Genomic DNA, 19,919 nt, shown 5'->3' on the forward strand with positions numbered 1-19,919 from the left:
AGCAGAGCCGCGTGTGTACGAGGTGTACGGAGCAGAGCCGCGTGTGTACGAGGTGTACGGAGCAGAGCCGCGTGTGTACGAGGTGTACGGAGCAGAGCCGCGTGTGTACGAGGTGTACGGAGCAGAGCCGCGTGTGTACGAGGTGTACGGAGCAGAGCCGCGTGTGTACGAGGTGTACGGAGCAGAGCCGCGTGTGTACGAGGTGTACGGAGCAGAGCCGCGTGTGTACGAGGTGTACGGAGCAGAGCCGCGTGTGTACGAGGTGTACGGAGCAGAGCCGCGTGTGTACGAGGTGTACGGAGCAGAGCCGCGTGTGTACGAGGTGTACGGAGCAGAGCCGCGTGTGTACGAGGTGTACGGAGCAGAGCCGCGTGTGTACGAGGTGTACGGAGCAGAGCCGCGTGTGTACGAGGTGTACGGAGCAGAGCCGCGTGTGTACGAGGTGTACGGAGCAGAGCCGCGTGTGTACGAGGTGTACGGAGCAGAGCCGCGTGTGTACGAGGTGTACGGAGCAGAGCCGCGTGTGTACGAGGTGTACGGAGCAGAGCCGCGTGTGTACGAGGTGTACGGAGCAGAGCCGCGTGTGTACGAGGTGTACGGAGCAGAGCCGCGTGTGTACGAGGTGTACGGAGCAGAGCCGCGTGTGTACGAGGTGTACGGAGCAGAGCCGCGTGTGTACGAGGTGTACGGAGCAGAGCCGCGTGTGTACGAGGTGTACGGAGCAGAGCCGCGTGTGTACGAGGTGTACGGAGCAGAGCCGCGTGTGTACGAGGTGTACGGAGCAGAGCCGCGTGTGTACGAGGTGTACGGAGCAGAGCCGCGTGTGTACGAGGTGTACGGAGCAGAGCCGCGTGTGTACGAGGTGTACGGAGCAGAGCCGCGTGTGTACGAGGTGTACGGAGCAGAGCCGCGTGTGTACGAGGTGTACGGAGCAGAGCCGCGTGTGTACGAGGTGTACGGAGCAGAGCCGCGTGTGTACGAGGTGTACGGAGCAGAGCCGCCTGTGTACGAGGTGTACGGAGCAGAGCCGCCTGTGTACGAGGTGTACGGAGCAGAGCCGCCTGTGTACGAGGTGTACGGAGCAGAGCCGCCTGTGTACGAGGTGTACGAGGCAGAGCAGTGTGTGTACGAGATGTACGGAGCGGAGCCACGCGTGTACGGAGCGGAGCTGGGCATGTACGAGGTGTATGGAGCAGAGCCGCGTGTGTCCGAGGTGTACGGAACGGAGCCATATGTGTACGAGGTGTACGGAGCGGAGCCGTGTGTACGAGGTGTACGGAGCGGAGCCGCGTGTGTACGAGGTGTACTGAGTGGAGCCCCGTGTGTACTTAGCGGAGCCGCGCGTGTATGAGGTGTACGGAGCAGAGCCGCGTGTGTACGAGGTGTACGGAGCAGAGCCGAGTGTGTATGAGGTGTACGGAATGGAGCCGCATGTGTACGAGGTGTACGGAGCAGAGCCGCGTGTGTACGAGGTGTACGGAGCAGAGCCGCGTGTGTACGAGGTGTACGGAGCAGAGCCGCGTGTGTACGAGGTGTACGGAGCAGAGCCGCGTGTGTACGAGGTGTACGGAGCAGAGCCGCGTGTGTACGAGGTGTACGGAGCAGAGCCGCGTGTGTACGAAATATACGGAGCGGAGCCGCGCGTGTACGGAGCGGAGCCGGGCATGTACGAGGTGTATGGAGCGGTGCCGCGTGTGTCCGAGGTGTACGGAGGAGAGCCGTGCGTGTACGAGGTGTACGGAGCGGAGCCGCGCGTGTACGGGGTGTACGGAGCGGAGCCGCGCGTGTACGGGGTGTACGGAGCGGAGCCGCGCGTGTACGGGGTGTACGGAGCGGAACCGCGCGTGTACGAGGTGTACGGAGCGGAACCGCGCGTGTACGAGGTGTACGGAGCGGAACCGCGCGTGTACGAGGTGTACGGAGCGGAACCGCGCGTGTACGAGGTGTACGGAGCGGAGCCGCGCGTGTACGAGGTGTACGGAGCGGAGCCGCGCGTGTACGAGGTGTACGGAGCGGAGCCGCGCGTGTACGAGGTGTACGGAGCGGAGCCGCGCGTGTACGAGGTGTACGGAGCGGAGCCGCGCGTGTACGAGGTGTACGGAGCGGAGCCGCGCGTGTACGAGGTGTACGGAGCGGAGCCGCGCGTGTACGAGGTGTACGGAGCGGAGCCGCGCGTGTACGAGGTGTACGGAGCGGAGCCGCGCGTGTACGAGGTGTACGGAGCGGAGCCGCGCGTGTACGAGGTGTACGGAGCGGAGCCGCGCGTGTACGAGGTGTACGGAGCGGAGCCGCGCGTGTACGAGGTGTACGGAGCGGAGCCGCGCGTGTACGAGGTGTACGGAGCGGAGCCGCGCGTGTACGAGGTGTACGGAGCGGAGCCGCGCGTGTACGAGGTGTACGGAGCGGAGCCGCGCGTGTACGAGGTGTACGGAGCGGAGCCGCGCGTGTACGAGGTGTACGGAGCGGAGCCGCGCGTGTACGAGGTGTACGGAGCGGAGCCGCGCGTGTACGAGGTGTACGGAGCGGAGCCGTGTGTACGAGGTGTACGGGGCGGAGCAGTGTGTTTACGAGGTGTACGGGGCGGAGCAGTGTGTGTACAAGATGTACGGAGCGGAGCCGCGTGTGTACGAAATATACGGAGCGGAACCGCACCTGTACAGAGCGGAGCCGGGCATGTACGAGGTGTACGGAGCAGAGCCGCGTGTGTACGAGGTGTACGGAGCAGAGCCGCGTGTGTACGAGGTGTACGGAGCAGAGCCGCGTGTGTACGAGGTGTACGGAGCAGAGCCGCGTGTGTACGAGGTGTACGGAGCAGAGCCGCGTGTGTACGAGGTGTACGGAGCAGAGCCGCGTGTGTACGAGGTGTACGGAGCAGAGCCGCGTGTGTACGAGGTGTACGGAGCAGAGCCGCGTGTGTACGAGGTGTACGGAGCAGAGCCGCGTGTGTACGAGGTGTACGGAGCAGAGCCGCGTGTGTACGAGGTGTACGGAGCAGAGCCGCGTGTGTACGAGGTGTACGGAGCAGAGCCGCGTGTGATCGAAGGTGTACGGAAGCCAGTGCGGTCGTGTAGGGGTGTACGGGGGAGGGGGGGGGGGGGGGTTGGTAGAGGTTGTACGGAGCAGGGTACGAGGTGTACGGAGCAGAGCCGCGTGTGTACGAGGTTTACGGAGCAGACGCGAGTGGTGTACGAGGTGTACGGAGCAGAGCCGCGTGTGTACGAGGTGTACGGAGCAGAGCCGCGTGTGTACGAGGTGTACGGAGCAGAGCCGCGTGTGTACGAGGTGTACGGAGCAGAGCCGCGTGTGTACGAGGTGTACGGAGCAGAGCCGCGTGTGTACGAGGTGTACGGAGCAGAGCCGCGTGTGTACGAGGTGTACGGAGCAGAGCCGCGTGTGTACGAGGTGTACGGAGCAGAGCCGCGTGTGTACGAGGTGTACGGAGCAGAGCCGCGTGTGTACGAGGTGTACGGAGCAGAGCCGCGTGTGTACGAGGTGTACGGAGCAGAGCCGCGTGTGTACGAGGTGTACGGAGCAGAGCCGCGTGTGTACGAGGTGTACGGAGCAGAGCCGCGTGTGTACGAGGTGTACGGAGCAGAGCCGCGTGTGTACGAGGTGTACGGAGCAGAGCCGCGTGTGTACGAGGTGTACGGAGCAGAGCCGCGTGTGTACGAGGTGTACGGAGCAGAGCCGCGTGTGTACGAGGTGTACGGAGCAGAGCCGCCTGTGTACGAGGTGTACGGAGCAGAGCCGCCTGTGTACGAGGTGTACGGAGCAGAGCCGCCTGTGTACGAGGTGTACGGAGCAGAGCCGCCTGTGTACGAGGTGTACGAGGCAGAGCAGTGTGTGTACGAGATGTACGGAGCGGAGCCACGCGTGTACGGAGCGGAGCTGGGCATGTACGAGGTGTATGGAGCAGAGCCGCGTGTGTCCGAGGTGTACGGAACGGAGCCATATGTGTACGAGGTGTACGGAGCGGAGCCGTGTGTACGAGGTGTACGGAGCGGAGCCGCATGTGTACGAGGTGTACGGAGCGGAGCCGCGTGTGTACGAGGTGTACTGAGTGGAGCCCCGTGTGTACTTAGCGGAGCCGCGCGTGTATGAGGTGTACGGAGCAGAGCCGCGTGTGTACGAGGTGTACGGAGCAGAGCCGCGCGTGTATGAGGTGTACGGAGCAGAGCCGCGTGTGTACGAGGTGTACGGAGCAGAGCCGAGTGTGTATGAGGTGTACGGAATGGAGCCGCGTGTGTACGAGGTGTACGGAGCAGAGCCGCGTGTGTACGAGGTGTACGGAGCAGAGCCGCGTGTGTACGAGGTGTACGGAGCAGAGCCGCGTGTGTACGAGGTGTACGGAGCAGAGCCGCGTGTGTACGAGGTGTACGGAGCAGAGCCGCGTGTGTACGAGGTGTACGGAGCAGAGCCGCGTGTGTACGAGGTGTACGGAGCAGAGCCGCGTGTGTACGAGGTGTACGGAGCAGAGCCGCGTGTGTACGAGGTGTACGGAGCAGAGCCGCGTGTGTACGAGGTGTACGGAGCAGAGCCGCGTGTGTACGAGGTGTACGGAGCAGAGCCGCGTGTGTACGAGGTGTACGGAGCAGAGCCGCGTGTGTACGAGGTGTACGGAGCAGAGCCGCGTGTGTACGAGGTGTACGGAGCAGAGCCGCGTGTGTACGAGGTGTACGGAGCAGAGCCGCGTGTGTACGAGGTGTACGGAGCAGAGCCGCGTGTGTACGAGGTGTACGGAGCAGAGCCGCGTGTGTACGAGGTGTACGGAGCAGAGCCGCGTGTGTACGAGGTGTACGGAGCAGAGCCGCGTGTGTACGAGGTGTACGGAGCAGAGCCGCGTGTGTACGAGGTGTACGGAGCAGAGCCGCGTGTGTACGAGGTGTACGGAGCAGAGCCGCGTGTGTACGAGGTGTACGGAGCAGAGCCGCGTGTGTACGAGGTGTACGGAGCAGAGCCGCGTGTGTACGAGGTGTACGGAGCAGAGCCGCGTGTGTACGAGGTGTACGGAGCAGAGACGCGTGTGTACGAGGTGTACGGAGCAGAGACGCGTGTGTACGAGGTGTACGGAGCAGAGACGCGTGTGTACGAGGTGTACGGAGCAGAGCCGCGTGTGTGCGAGGTGTACGGAGCAGAGCCGCGTGTGTGCGAGGTGTTCGGAGCAGAGCCGCGTCTGTATGAGGTGTACGGAGCGGAGCCGCATGTGTACGAGGTGTACGGAGCGGAGCCGCTTGTGTACGAGGTGTACGGGGCGGAGCAGTGTGTGTACGAGATGTACGGAGCGGAGCCGCGTGTGTACGAAATATACGGAGCGGAGCCGCGCGTGTACGGAGCGGAGCCGGGCATGTACGAGGTGTATGGAGCGGAGCCGCCTGTGTCCGAGGTGTACGGAACGGAGCCGCATGTGTACGAGGTGTACGGAGCAGAGCCGCGTGTGTACGAGGTGTACGGAGCAGAGCCGCGTGTGTACGAGGTGTACGGAGCAGAGCCGCGTGTGTACGAGGTGTACGGAGCAGAGCCGCGAGTGTACGAGGTGTACGGAGCAGCGCCGCGCGTGTTCGAGGTGTACGGAGCGGAGCCGCGCGTGTACGAGGTGTACGGAGCGGAGCCGCATGTGTACGAGGTGTACGGAGCAGAGCCGCATGTGTACGAGGTGTACGGAGCAGAGCCGCATGTGTACGAGGTGTACGGGGCGGAGCAGTGTGTTTACGAGGTGTACGGGGCGGAGCAGTGTGTGTACAAGATGTACGGAGCGGAGCCGCGTGTGTACGAAATATACGGAGCGGAGCCGCACCTGTACAGAGCGGAGCCGGGCATGTACGAGGTGTACGGAGCGGAGCCGCGTGTGTCCGAGGTGTATGGAACGGAGCCGCATGTGTACGAGGTGTACGGAGCAGAGCCGTGTGTGTACGATGTGTACGGAGCGGAGCCGCGCATCTACGAGGTGTACGGAGCGGAGCCGCATGTGTACGAGGTGTACGGAGCGGAGCCGCATGTGTACGAGGTGTACGGAGCGGAGCCGCATGTGTACGAGGTGTACGGAGCGGAGCCGCATGTGTACGAGGTGTACGGAGCGGAGCCGCATGTGTACGAGGTGTACGGAGCGGAGCCGCATGTGTACGAGGTGTACGGAGCGGAGCCGCATGTGTACGAGGTGTACGGAGCGGAGCCGCATGTGTACGAGGTGTACGGAGCGGAGCCGTGTGTACAAGGTGTACGGAGCCACGCGTGTGTACGAGGTGTACGGAGAGGAGCCGCGTGTGTACGAGGTGTACGGAGCAGAGCCATGTGTGTATGAGGTCTACGGAGTGGAGCCGCGTGTGTACGAGGTGTACGGAGCAGAGCCGTGTGTGTATGAGGTCTACAGAGTGGAGCCGCGTGTGTACGAGGTGTACGGAGCAGAGCCGTGTGTGTATGAGGTGTACGGAGTGGAGCCGCGTGTGTACGGAGCGGAGCCGCCCGTGTACGAGGTGTACGGAGCATAGCTGCGTGTGTACGAGGTGTACGGAGTAGAGCCGTATGTGTACGAGGTGTACGGAGCGGAGCCGTGTGTACGAGGTGTACGGAGCGGAGCCGCATGTGTACGAGGTGTACGGAGCGGAGCCGCATGTGTACGAGGTGTACGGAGCGGAGCCGCATGTGTACGAGGTGTACGGAGCGGAGCCGCATGTGTACGAGGTGTACTGAGTGGAGCCGCGTGTGTACTTAGCGGAGCCGCGCATGTATGAGGTGTACGGAGCAGAGCCGCGTGTGTATGAGGTGTACGGAATGGAGCCGCATGTGTACGAGGTGTACGGAGCAGAGCCGTGTGTGTACGAGGTGTACGGAGCAGAGCCGCGTGTGTACGAGGTGTACGGAGCAGAGCCGCGTGTGTACGAGGTGTACGGAGCAGAGCCGTGTGTGTACGAGGTGTACGGAGTGGAGCCGCGTGTGTACGGAGCGGAGCCGCGCGTGTACGAGGTGTACGGAGCATAGCTGCGTGTGTACGAGGTGTACGGAGTAGAGCCGTATGTGTACGAGGTGTACGGAGCGGAGCCGTGTGTACGAGGTGTACGGAGCGGAGCCGCATGTGTACGAGGTGTACGGAGCGGAGCCGCATGTGTACGAGGTGTACGGAGCGGAGCCGCATGTGTACGAGGTGTACGGAGCGGAGCCGCATGTGTACGAGGTGTACTGAGTGGAGCCGCGTGTGTACTTAGCGGAGCCGAGCATGTATGAGGTGTACGGAGCAGAGCCGCGTGTGTATGAGGTGTACGGAATGGAGCCGCATGTGTACGAGGTGTACGGAGCAGAGCCGTGTGTGTACGAGGTGTACGGAGCAGAGCCGCGTGTGTACGAGGTGTACGGAGCAGAGCCGCGTGTGTACGAGGTGTACGGAGCAGAGCCGCGTGTGTACGAGGTGTACGGAGCAGAGCCGCGTGTGTACGAGGTGTACGGAGCAGAGCCGCGTGTGTACGAGGTGTACGGAGCAGAGCCGCGTGTGTACGTGGTGTACGGAGCAGAGCCGCGTGTGTACGAGGTGTACGGAGCAGAGCCGCGTGTGTACGAGGTGTACGGAGCAGAGCCGCGTGTGTACGAGGTGTACGGAGCAGAGCCGCGTGTGTACGAGGTGTACGGAGCGGAGCCGCATGTGTACGAGGTGTACGGAGCAGAGCCGCGTGTGTACGAGGTGTACGAGGCAGAGCAGTGTGTGTAGGAGATGTACGGAGCGGAGCCACGCGTGTACGGAGCGGAGCTGGGCATGTACGAGGTGTATGGAGCAGAGCCGCGTGTGTCCGAGGTGTACGGAACGGAGCCGCATGTGTACGAGGTGTATGGAGCGGAGCCGTGTGTATACGAGGTGTACGGAGCGGAGTCGTGTGTACGAGGTGTACGGAGCGGAGCCGCATGTGTACGAGGTGTACGGAGCGGAGCCGCGTGTGTACGAGGTGTATTGAGTGGAGCCGCGCGTGTACGGAGCGGGGCCGCGTGTGTACGAGGTGTACGGAGCAGAGACGCGTGTGTACGAGGTGTACGGAGCAGAGACGCGTGTGTACGAGGTGTACGGAGCAGAGACGCGTGTGTACGAGGTGTACGGAGCAGAGACGCGTGTGTACGAGGTGTACGGAGCAGAGACGCGTGTGTACGAGGTGTACGGAGCAGAGCCGCGTGTGTACGAGGTGTACGGAGCAGAGCCGCGTCTGTATGAGGTGTACGGAGCGGAGCCGCATGTGTACGAGGTGTACGGAGCGGAGCCGCGTGTGTACGAGGTGTACGGGGCGGAGCAGTGTGTGTACGAGATGTACAGAGCGGAGCCGCGTGTGTACGAAATATACGGAGCGGAGCCGCGCGTGTACGGAGCGGAGCCGGGCATGTACGAGGTGTATGGAGCGGAGCCGCGTGTGTCCGAGGTGTATGGAACGGAGCCGCATGTGTACGAGGTGTACGGAGCAGAGCCGCGTGTGTACGAGGTGTACGGAGCAGAGCCGCGTGTGTACAAGGTGTACGGAGCAGAGCCGCGTGTGTACAAGGTGTACGGAGCAGAGCCGCGCGTGTACAAGGTGTACGGAGCAGAGCCGCGCGTGTACAAGGTGTACGGAGCGGAGCCGCGCGTGTACGAGGTGTACGGAGCGGAGCCGCGCGTGTACGAGGTGTACGGAGCGGAGCCGCATGTGTACGAGGTGTACGGAGCAGAGCCGCATGTGTACGAGGTGTACGGAGCGGAGCCGTGTGTACGAGGCGTACGGGGCGGAGCAGTGTGTACGAGGCGTACGGGGCGGAGCAGTGTGTTTACGAGGTGTATGGGGCGGAGCAGTGTGTGTACAAGATGTACGGAGCGGAGCCGCGTGTGTACGAAATATACGGAGCGGAGCCGCACCTGTACAGAGCGGAGCCGGGCATGTACGAGGTGTACGGAGCGGAGCCGCGTGTGTCCGAGGTGTATGGAACGGAGCCGCATGTGTACGAGGTGTACGGAGCAGAGCCGTGTGTGTACGAGGTGTACGGAGCAGAGCCGCGCATCTACGAGGTGTACGGAGCGGAACCGCATGTGTACGAGGTGTACGGAGCGGAGCCGTGTGTGTACAAGGTGTACGGAGCCACGCGTGTGTACGAGGTGTACGGAGAGGAGCTGCGTGTGTACGAGGTGTACGGAGAGGAGCCATGTGTGTATGAGGTCTACAGAGTGGAGCCGCGTGTGTACGAGGTGTACGGAGCAGAGCCTTGTGTGTATGAGGTGTACGGAGCGGAGCCGCGCATGTACGAGGCGTACGGAGCATAGCTGCATGTGTACGAGGTGTACGGAGCGGAGCCGCGTGTGTACGAGGTGTACGGGGCGGAGCAGCGTGTGTACGAGGTGTGCGGAGCGGAGCCGCGCGTGTACGAGGTGTGCGGAGCGGAGCCGCGTGTGTACGAGGTGTACGGAGCGGAACCGCGTGTGTCTATGACGTGTACGGAGCACAGCCGAGTGTGTACGAGGTGTACGGAGCAGAGCCGCGTGTGTACGAGGTGTACGGAGCAGAGCCGCGTGTGTACGAGGTGTACGGAGCAGAGCCGCGTCTGTATGAGGTGTACGGAGCGGATCCGCATGTGTACGAGGTGTACGGAGCGGAGCCGCGTGTGCGAGGTGTACGGGGCGGAGCAGTGTGTGTACAAGATGTACGGAGCGGAGCCGCGTGTGTACGAAATATACGGAGCGGAGCCGCACGTGTACAGTGCGGAGCCGGGCATGTACGAGGTGTACGGAGCGGAGCCGCGTGTGTCCGAGGTGTATGGAACGGAGCCGCATGTGTACGAGGTGTACGGAGCAGAGCCGTGTGTGTACGAGGTGTACGGAGCGGAGCGTGTACGAGGTGTACGGAGCGGAGCCGCATGTGTACGAGGTGTACGGAGCGGAGCCGTGTGTGTACAAGGTGTACGGAGCCACGCGTGTGTACGAGGTGTACGGAGAGGAGCCGCATGTGTACGAGGTGTACGGAGCAGAGCCGTGTGTGTATGAGGTGTACGGAGTGGAGCCGCGTGTGTACGGAGCCGAGCCGCGCGTGTACGAGGTGTACGGAGCGGAGCCGCGCGTGTACGAGGTGTACGGAGCGGAGCCGCACGTGTACGAGGTGTACGGAGCGGAGCCGCACGTGTACGAGGTGTACGGAGCGGAGCCGCACGTGTACGAGGTGTACGGAGCGGAGCCGCACGTGTACGAGGTGTACGGAGCGGAGCCGCACGTGTACGAGGTGTACGGAGCAGAGCCGCATGTGTACGAGGTGTACGGAGCGGAGCCGCGTGTGCGAGGTGTACGGGGCGGAGCAGTGTGTGTACAAGATGTATGGAGCGGAGCCGCGTGTGTACGAAATATACGGAGCGGAGCCGCACGTGTACAGAGCGGAGCCGGGCATGTACGAGGTGTACGGAGCGGAGCCGCGTGTGTCCGAGGTGTACGGAGCAGATCCGCATGTATACGAGGTGTACGGGGTGGAGCAGTGTGTGTACGAGATGTATGGCGCGGAGCCGCGTGTGTACGAGATGTACAGAGCAGAGCTGCGTGTGTATGAGGTGTACGGAGCGGAGCCGCGTGTGTACGAGGAGTACGGGGCGGAGCAGCGTGTGTACGAGATGTAGAGGGCGGAGCAGCGTGTGTACGAGATGTAGAGGGCGGAGCAGCGTGTGTACGAGATGTACGGAGCGGAGCCGCGCGTGTACGAGATGTACGGAGCGGAGCCGCGCGTGTACGAGGTGTGCGGAGCTGAGCCGCGTGTGTCTGTGAGGTGTACGGAGCAGAGCCGCGTGTGTCTGTGAGGTGTACGGAGCAGAGCCGCGTGTGTACGAGGTGTACGGAGCAGAGCCGCGTGTGTACGAGGTGTACGGAGCAGAGCCGCGTGTGTACGAGGTGTACGGAGCAGAGCCGCGTGTGTACGAGGTGTACGGAGCAGAGCCGCGTGTGTACGAGGTGTACGGAGCAGAGCCGCGTGTGTACGAGGTGTACGGAGCAGAGCCGCGTCTGTATGAGGTGTACGGAGCGGAGCCGCATATGTACGAGGTGTACGGAGCGGAGCCGCGTGTGTACGAGGTGTACGGGGCGGAGCAGTGTGTGTACGAGATGTACGGGGCGGAGCAGTGTGTGTACGAAATATACGGAGCGGAGCCACGCGTGTACGGAGCGGAGCCGGGCATGTACGAGGTGTACGGAGCGGAGCCGCGTGTGTCCGAGGTGTACGGAACGGAGCCCCATGTGTACGAGGTGTACGGAGCAGAGCCACGCGTGTACGAGGTGTACGGAGCGGAGCCGCGCGTGTACGAGGTGTACGGAGCGGAGCTGCATGTGTACGAGGTGTACGGATCGGAGCCGTGTGTGTACAAGGTGTACGGAGCCACGCGTGTGTACGGAGAGGAGCCGTGTGTGTACGAGGTGTACGGAGCGGAGCCGCGTGTGTACGAGGTGTACGGAGCGGAGCCGCGTGTGTACGAGGTGTACGGAGCGGAGCCGCGTGTGTACGAGGTGTACGGAGCGGAGCCGCGTGTGTACGAGGTGTACGGAGCGGAGCCGCGTGTGTCTATGACGTGTACGGAGCAGAGCCGAGTGTGTACGAGGTGTACGGAGCAGAGCCGCGTCTGTACGAGGTGTACGGAGCAGAGCCGCGTCTGTACGAGGTGTACGGAGCAGAGCCGCGTATGCGAGGTGTACGGGGTGGAGCAGTGTGTGTACGAGATGTACGGAGCGGAGCCGTGTGTGTACGAAATATACGGAGCGGAGCCGCGCGTGTACGGAGCGGAGCCGGGCATGTACGAGGTGTACGGAGCGGAGTCGCGTGTGTCCGAGGTGTACGGAACGGAGCCGTGTGTGTACGAGGTGTACGGAGCGGAGCCGCGCGTGTACGAGGTGTACGGAGCGGAGCCGCACGTGTACGAGGTGTACGGAGCGGAGCCGCATGTGTACGAGGTGTACGGAGCGGAGCCGTGTGTGTACAAGGTGTACGGAGCAGAGCCGCGTGTGTACGGAGCGGAGCCGCGCGTGTACGGAGCGGAGCCGCGCGTGTACGAGGTGTACGGAGCGGAGCCGCGCATGTACGAGGTGTACGGAGCGGAGCCGCATGTGTACGGGGTGGAGCAGTGTGTGTATAAGATGTACGGAGCGGAGCCGCGTGTGTACGAAATATACAGAGCGGAGCTGCGTGTGTACGAAGTGTACGGAGCGGAGCCGTGTGTGTACGAGGTGTACAGGGCGGAGCAGCGTGTGTACGAGATGTACGGAGTGGAGCCGCGCGTGTATGAGGTGTGCGGAGCAGAGCCGCGCGTGTATGAGGTGTGCGGAGCAGAGCCGCGTGTGTACGAGGTGTACGGAGCGGAACCGCGTGTGTCTATGAGGTGTACGGAGCGGAGCCTCGTGTGTACGAGGTGTGCGGAGCCGTGTGTGTACGAGGTGTACGGAGCGGAGCTGTGTGTGTATGGAGCGGAGCCGTGTGTGTACGAGGTGTACGGAGCAGAGCCGCGCATGTACGAGGCGTATGGAGCGGAGCCGCCCGTGTACGAGGTGTACGGAGCAGAGACGTCTGTGTACGAGGTGTACGGAGCAGAGACGTCTGTGTACGAGGTGTACGGAGCGGAGCCGCGTGTGTACAAGGTGTATGGAGCGGAGCCGCACATCTATGAGGTGTACGGAGCGGAGCCGCGTGTGTACGAGGTGTATGGAGCAGAGCCGTGTATGTATGGAGCGGAGCCGCGTGTGTACGAGGTGTACGGAGTGGAGCCGTGTGTGCACGAGGTTTTTCCCTCATATCTTTACCATTTGGCGGTGTGACAATAATATTACATTTGTTCACCCACCATGCCGGCAGGTCCTATATTAGCCGGCAGGTCCTATATTAGGCCACTCCACCCACCGCTCTCTGCTGAATGTTGGTTCCTGGGCAGTTCACTCTGCTAGTGTCCAGTTTGTTGCTCCTGTTATACCTCGCACTCGTGTCTCTGACTCTTCCACCAGCTGCTGCGGTCCTGGGGACTACCATTGAGTAGTACCCGATGTCTACCAGCAGCCCATCCTATCCTCTCCACCAGAGGCTCTAGTGAAGACCTGGTAGACACCTAGTTATGCCCTCCAGGGTAAGCTCGGCCCGTGGCCCTGTGGGTCCACATCCACCAGCGTTACACCAAGTAACCGTGTGTACAATTACGGTGGCACAGCCTAATCATAGGTATAGGGGAACCTCCGCAGATGACTGCGCTGTTACTGAAAATCCCTATACAAAGATTAAGCCCACATTCACATGTTCAGTATTTGGTCAGTATTTTACAATAAAATTTGTAAGCCAAAACCTATTCTTTATAGTTCATCTCTCTTTGCAAATCCCTTCACTGGCTCCCAATTGCCCAGCATATCCAGTTCAATCTACTAACACTGACCTACAAAGCCATCTATAATCTTTCTCCTCTGTTCATCTCTGAACTAATCTCCCAATATATTCCCTCATGTAATCTCCGGTCTTCCCAAGATCTCCTTTTCTCCTCCACACTTATTCATTCCTCACCCAATCGCCTCCAAGACTTCTCCCGAATTTCCCCCATCTTCTGGAATTCTGCGCCTCAACAAGTCCGATTATCTGCCACATTCGGATCCTTCAGACGGAACCTGAAAACCCATGTCTTCAAGAAAGCTTACAACTTGCAATGACCACGCTGCCGCCTCACCACCACCAGAGCTGCTGCAACCCCCCAACCTACTGTCTCCTTCCCCACCATCCTATAAATGTAAGCCCGCGAGGGCAGGGTCCTCTTCCCTCTGTACCAGTCTATCATTGTTAGGTCATTTACTGTAAGTGATATCTGTATTTCGTGTGTAACCCTTTCTCATGCACCATGGAATCAATGGCGCTATATAAAATAATAATATTTCAGTCTTGTGATTTTCCTGGATATTTAAGACCATTTAAGCGGACCCGTATAGACATTAATCTACGTATCCCTCTTATTCTATTGTTTTTTTATGCATATAAGAATTGTTCATGGGTACACACTTAATATATGTTTGCATGTGTAACTTTAGGTACATATTCTATATATATGTGTACAGTTATTATATTTCACATTGCACTTTATTTTTCATGCACATAGACAACTAATTCTGTCATAATATGTGCTTTTGTGTATATACAGAACAGACCAAACGTTTGGACACACCTCATTTAAAGATTTTCCTGTATTTTCATGACTATGAAAATTGTACATTCACACTGAAGGCATCACAACTATGAATTAACACATGTGGAATTATATACTTAACAAAAAAGTGTGAAACAACTGAAAATATGTCTTATATTCTAGGTTCTTCAAAGTAGCCACCTTTTGCTTTGATGACTGCTTTGCACATTTTTCCTTATTCTGGGACTTGTGGGGGAAGGGAACTGGACTAAGTAGCATGGGGAAAATCCAGGTCCTTGAAGAAGAACCCCGGACGAAGTCTCAGATGGAGGAGTTCCCACTGTGCGTCCTTGTCGGTGATGAGGGTGAGATGGTGACCGAGGAGGCCGACCTCCCTGCGTTAGATATGTCCAGAGAGAACTTTTGGACTGCTCAAGTTCGAGACCTGACCTTAAAAGGGGCGTTCCTACCAGGTTACTGTATGTAATGGGGTTGCCCAAGAGCCAGGGGCCGACACCAGATTCCCCCACTTTGCAGTGCAGGGGGAGTTGCTATATCGGGTGGCCAAACTGAGGGGCGGTGAGATAGTGGAACAGCTGTTAGTGCCGGGGCCATACAGACGGCGGGTGCTACATATGGCCCATTCACATGTTCTGCGGGGACACCTAGGGGTCGAGAAAACTCAGGAGAGGATATTGAGAAGGTTTTATTGGCCAGGGTGTTATCGAAAAGTTCAAAACTATTGTAGGTCCTGCCCCACCTGCCAAATAACCGCTCCCTCCTTCCACTTCCGTAGCCCCTTAGTCCAACTACCTGTGATAGAGGTTCCCTTTGAGAGGATTGCCATGGACCTCGTGGGCCCCTTAGTTAAATCAGCTCGGGGCCACCAATATATCCTGGTCATCATGGACTATGCGACTCGGTATCCGGAAGCGGTTCCCCTAAGGAACATGTCCAGTAAAAGTATAGCCCGAGAGCTGGTCCATATTTTTGCTTGGACAGGTCTACCAAAAGAGATTCTGACAGACCAAGGAACCCCCTTCATGAGCAAGGTGATGAAGGAGCTTTGCAGAGTCCTTCAGATAACTCAGCTTCGGACCTCGGTTTATCATCCACAGATGGCCGGCCTAGTAGAACGCTTCAACAAGACCTTAAAGGCGATGCTCAAGAAGGTTGTTGAAATGGATGGGCGAGACTGGGACTACCTGCTCCCATTTCTGCTTTTCTCGGTCAGAGAAGTTCCTCAAGCCTCCACTGGCTTCTCTCCATTTGAGCTCCTATATGGGCGGCATCCAAGAGGTCTCCTACACATCGCCAAGGAAACTTGGGAGGCTGAAGTCACACCACACCGGAGTATCATCGAACATGTCGCCCAGTTACAGGGGAGAATGTCAAAGGTGATGCCCATCGTGAAGGAACATCTCCTCCAGGCGCAGGAAGCCCAGGCGAGGGTCTATAACCGGTTGGCGAGACTAAGACAGTTCCAGCCCGGGGACCGTGTTTTGGTGCTGATCCCTACCGTCGAGAGCAAGTTCCTCGCCAAATGGCAAGGTCCATACGAGGTGGTGGAGAAAGTCAGCGAGGTTAATTATAAAGTCCACCAGCCTGGCCGAAGAAAGCCGCATCAAATATATCATGTAAATTTGCTCAAGCCGTGGCGGGACCGTGAACCTGTGGAAACTCCTTGCCTGGGAGCCGCACCAGAAGGCAAGGTGGAGGAGGTCACTATTGCAGAGACTCTATCACCGGCCCAGAAGCAACAGTGTCGAGAATTACTACAGCTGAATCGGGAGCTGTTCTCAGAGTTGCCGGGGCATACTCAAGTGGTAGAGCATGATGTGCTGACAGAGCCGCACGTACGAGTGAATCTGAAGCCGTATCAGATTCCAGAAGGACGCCGGGAGGTGATCTCGGCCGAGGTGAAGAGGATGTTAGACCTCGGAGTAATAGAGGAGTTAAAGAGTGGGTGGTTGAGCCCAATCGTCCTCGTGCCGAAACCCAATGGAGAGTGGAGGTTTTGTAATGACTACTGCAGACTGAATGAGGTATCCAAGTGTGACGCGTACCCGATGCCCCGTGTCGACAAACTCATCGAGAGGCTTGGACCGGCGAGGTACATCACCACTCTTGACCTGACGAAGGGCTACTGGCAGATCCCCATGTCCCAAATGGCTAAGGAGAAGACGGCTTTCTCAACACCTGATGGGTGTTTTCAATACACGCAGATGCCATTCGGACTACAGGGGGCCCCAGCCACTTTCCAGGGGGCTATGGATCGGATCCTAGCCCCACATAAGAAGTATGCCGCAGCCTACCTCGACGACATTGAGGTCTTTAGCCCAGACTGGGCTAGTCACCTACCTAAACTACAGGCCGTTCTGGACGCGCTAAGGAAGGCAGGATTTACCATAAATCCGAGAAAGTGTGCCATCGGAAAGGAGGAGGCCAAGTACCTGGGCTATGTTGTTGGGAGAGGCGAAATAAAGCCGCAAATCAAGAAAGTGGAGGCAATTCAAACCTGGCCGCAACCACTCTCGAAGAAGCAGGTGAGAGCATTCCTGGGAATGGTGGGATACTACCGGAGGTTTATCCCGAATTTCGCTATGATTGCCGCGCCACTAACGAATCTTCTAAAAGGCACCAAATCAATCATGGTGAAATGGACGGAAGAAACGGAGACCGCGTTTCAACAGTTGAAGCTAACACTGTGCAAGCAGCCGGTCCTGGTCTTCAAGAAAGAATTTGTAGTCCAGAGGGACGCTTCAGAGGTTGGTCTAGGGGCTGTACTCTCCCAAGAGATAAATGGGGAAGAACATCCCATTCTCTATCTAAGCCGAAAGCTGTCCTCCTGCGAGAAGAACTACGCCATAGTAGAGAAAGAGTGTTTAGCCATAAAATGGGCCGTGGATACACTGAAATATTACCTACTAGGCTGGAAGTTTAAATTAGTATCAGACCATGCCCCGTTGAGATGGTTGAGGGAGAAGAGGGGTAAAAATGCCAGGGTAACTAGATGGTTCCTAGGACTTCAAGAGTTTAACTTTCACGTGGAGCATAGGCCCGGGAAGTTACATGGGAATGCAGATGCCCTCTCTAGGATTCCCTGCCTGGTGTCAGAAGGTGCCCAAACCCCCGGCTTTGGGCAGAGGGGGGGAATATGTGACAGTGTCACTGGTTTTATATGTGAGGGGAGGTATGTATCACTCAGGATGCTCTCCTGTGTGAACTAAGACCTACTTTATTTTTCTGCCAGCATGTTATATGCTGGTAGATTTACTCTGTTAAAGGGTGTGCGGTTTTATGGGAATGGCAAAGAGGGCGGGACACCATTCCCCCTACCTCCCCTCAAGGTGTGGCTGAGCAATGTGTAAAAGCTCAGTCCTGTTTTTTTTCCCCTGTGAAGTGTGGTCTGGAGAGGGAAGTCTCCAGACAGTATTGTGGAAGCTGCAGAGCTTGTTACCTGTGCAGTTTATGCTACCGAGATCGGGCGGAACCCGCTCAACTATGGATGGAGCTATACTTTGTTTTGTTTTTCCATTTAACCCAGAGGGGTCTTGTTTATTTTTTCTGCGAAACCCTGCACGAGTTTATGCCAGACAATAAACCAGCAGAAAGGTAACCTTAGAACGTGTGTCCTGAGTCTGCCTCCTGGAGAGCCGAGCGAGTCGTCTTGCCACAGTATATATATATTTTATTGTCTTTATCAATAAATGTTATATTTTATACTGCCCTAGTTCCTGTGTCACATATGTAGGTTATTATAGTTGCAGATACATGAACGTCTGATTATAGCACTATACTGACTTTGAGTAATTATCCAATAACTAGTGATCAGCAAATGATCTTTGGATAAGGGGTTAACCGAGCACGCTCAAGTATAACTGAGTATCTTTGGCGTGCTCGTATATCATGTTCGAGTCCCTGTGTCTGCATGATTTGCAGATGTTAGACAGCCTCAACACATGCAGGGATTCCCTGTTTATTGGGGAATCCTCACGTGTTGAAGCTGTTTAACAGCCGCAAATCATGCAGACACAGGGACTCGAACACAATATACGAGCACTCCGATGATACTCAGTTATGCTCGAGTGCGCTCTGTTAACCCCTTATCCGAGCACGTTCCCTCATCACTACCGATAACAAGATGCGGCCGGACAATCGCAGTAATGCCAGTAGAAAACATGGCTACAGCACTACAGTGTATGGCAGGCAATGCCCGAATGTATACTGGCCGTATAACAGACACAAGACATACGGGGGGCGGTCTAGAACTCCCCCGATACTCGTAATGGAGAGATAATCACCAGTATCTACATTACTGTGCTGGAACCAGGAGAGGAATAATGGCGCTGTGTGAGGACTTCTCTGGGCTTCTGTCCTTCATCCTGCAGTCGTCTGAATGGATCTAATGTGGACGGGAACCAGCTAAGCCGCATTCTGCCCACAGCTGTTACCTCACTGTTCACACCACACAGAGACCCCAAAAGAGTCTCCGTGCTGAAGGGGTTAATGCCCAGTAATGGGGAATCTCCACATACCTCCACCTGCAGAGCCGCCACCACATATATGACTGTTCTGTGCACACAGGACCTGTGATGAGGTCACAGGAGGGGAGGAGTCAGGGGTCACATGATCAGGGGCCTCAGTGGCTGCAGGACTCTGCTGTGCTGGTTGTCATGGTGCTGGATGAAGTTGTCTACTAGATAGATAAAGTGTCTCTCCATAACCAGGATTACACAGTAGTGAAGAAGACCTCTAGTGGGCGCTGTCAGGACCCTGTGTCTGAGGGATGGGGAAGACCCCTGAGCCCAATAACAGCGCCTCCACCTCACCCCCTGATACATGAGGACATCAATGACCAGAAGATCCTAGAACTCGCCTACAAGATGATTGAGCTGCTGACTGGAGAGGTGACATTGCTGGGAATGCTGGGACATTATACAGTAACGCTATGAAGGGATCGGGGGATGACAGTATCATTGTATGTGTCAGGTTCCTATAAGGTGTCAGGATGTCGCTGTCTATTTCTCCATGTAGGAGTGGGAGTATTTAGAAGGACACAAAGATCTGTACAAGGACGTCATGATGGAGGTTCCCCAGCCCCTCACATCACCAGGTAATAGACAGGACTAAATACACACGGCCTATAATTATCTGTATGTAAAAAATGAATTCAGTCTGTTATGCACACGCCCGGACTGACTGGCGTGTGCGTGATTAGTGATCCCACTGTACCATGAACCGAAGAGTGCCTGGAGGGGCATAACTAAGTATCAACCCGATCCGACCAAGGTCGCACGGCGGCTCAGTCGACTCCGTGCACCAGTGAGGAACCGAGCAGAGGGACCAGGTGCTACTCCAGGTCAGACCCCGGACACAGCTGTTGACCCACACTGGGGAATGCAGGAACAGGCAGGTTAGGCTGATATGCAGATAGGTGGGTATTGGCAGGCACGGCTGGTATGCAGACAGGTGGGTTCTGGCAAGCACGGCTGCTATGCAGACAGGTGGGTACTGGCAAGCACGGCTGGTATCCAGACAGGTGGGTACTGGCAAGCACGGCTGGTATGCAGACAGGTGGTTACTGGCAAGCATGGCTGGTATGCAGACAGGTGGTTACTGGCAAGCACGGCTAGACTGCAGACAGGGAGGTACTGGCAAGCACGGCTGGAGTGCAGACAGGGAGGTACTGGCAAGCTCGGCTGGCGTGCAGACAGGTGGATACTAGCAGGTTGGAGCGCAGGCTGGATAGGGTCCAGTACAGACTGGGATACAGGAACAGAGCCGCAGATGCGGTAGACAAGCAGAGTAAA

At 58.1% G+C, this 19,919-nt stretch overlaps 1 protein-coding gene across 2 annotated transcripts in view; it reads right to left on the reverse strand.

Moving 5' to 3' along the window:
* Nucleotides 1–18,724, reverse strand: part of LOC141192453 (uncharacterized) — a 47,865-nt gene extending 29,141 nt beyond the window's left edge. The window contains exon 1 of one of the 2 annotated variants that reach the window (XM_073661985.1): nucleotides 18,645–18,724. The gene's annotated coding sequence lies outside the window, so the exon portion shown is untranslated. Of the gene's footprint in view, nucleotides 1–18,410; nucleotides 18,510–18,644 lie in introns of those variants that run through there. The other variant, XM_073661986.1, reaches the window with a different exon arrangement.
* Nucleotides 18,725–19,919: the final 1,195 nt, after the last annotated feature.

The sequence above is a fragment of the Phyllobates terribilis genome, unplaced genomic scaffold, assembly GCF_046119375.1.
Source record: "Phyllobates terribilis strain yellow unplaced genomic scaffold, ASM4611937v1 Scaffold_61__1_contigs__length_8056638, whole genome shotgun sequence".
Lineage (NCBI taxonomy): Eukaryota > Metazoa > Chordata > Amphibia > Anura > Dendrobatidae > Phyllobates > Phyllobates terribilis.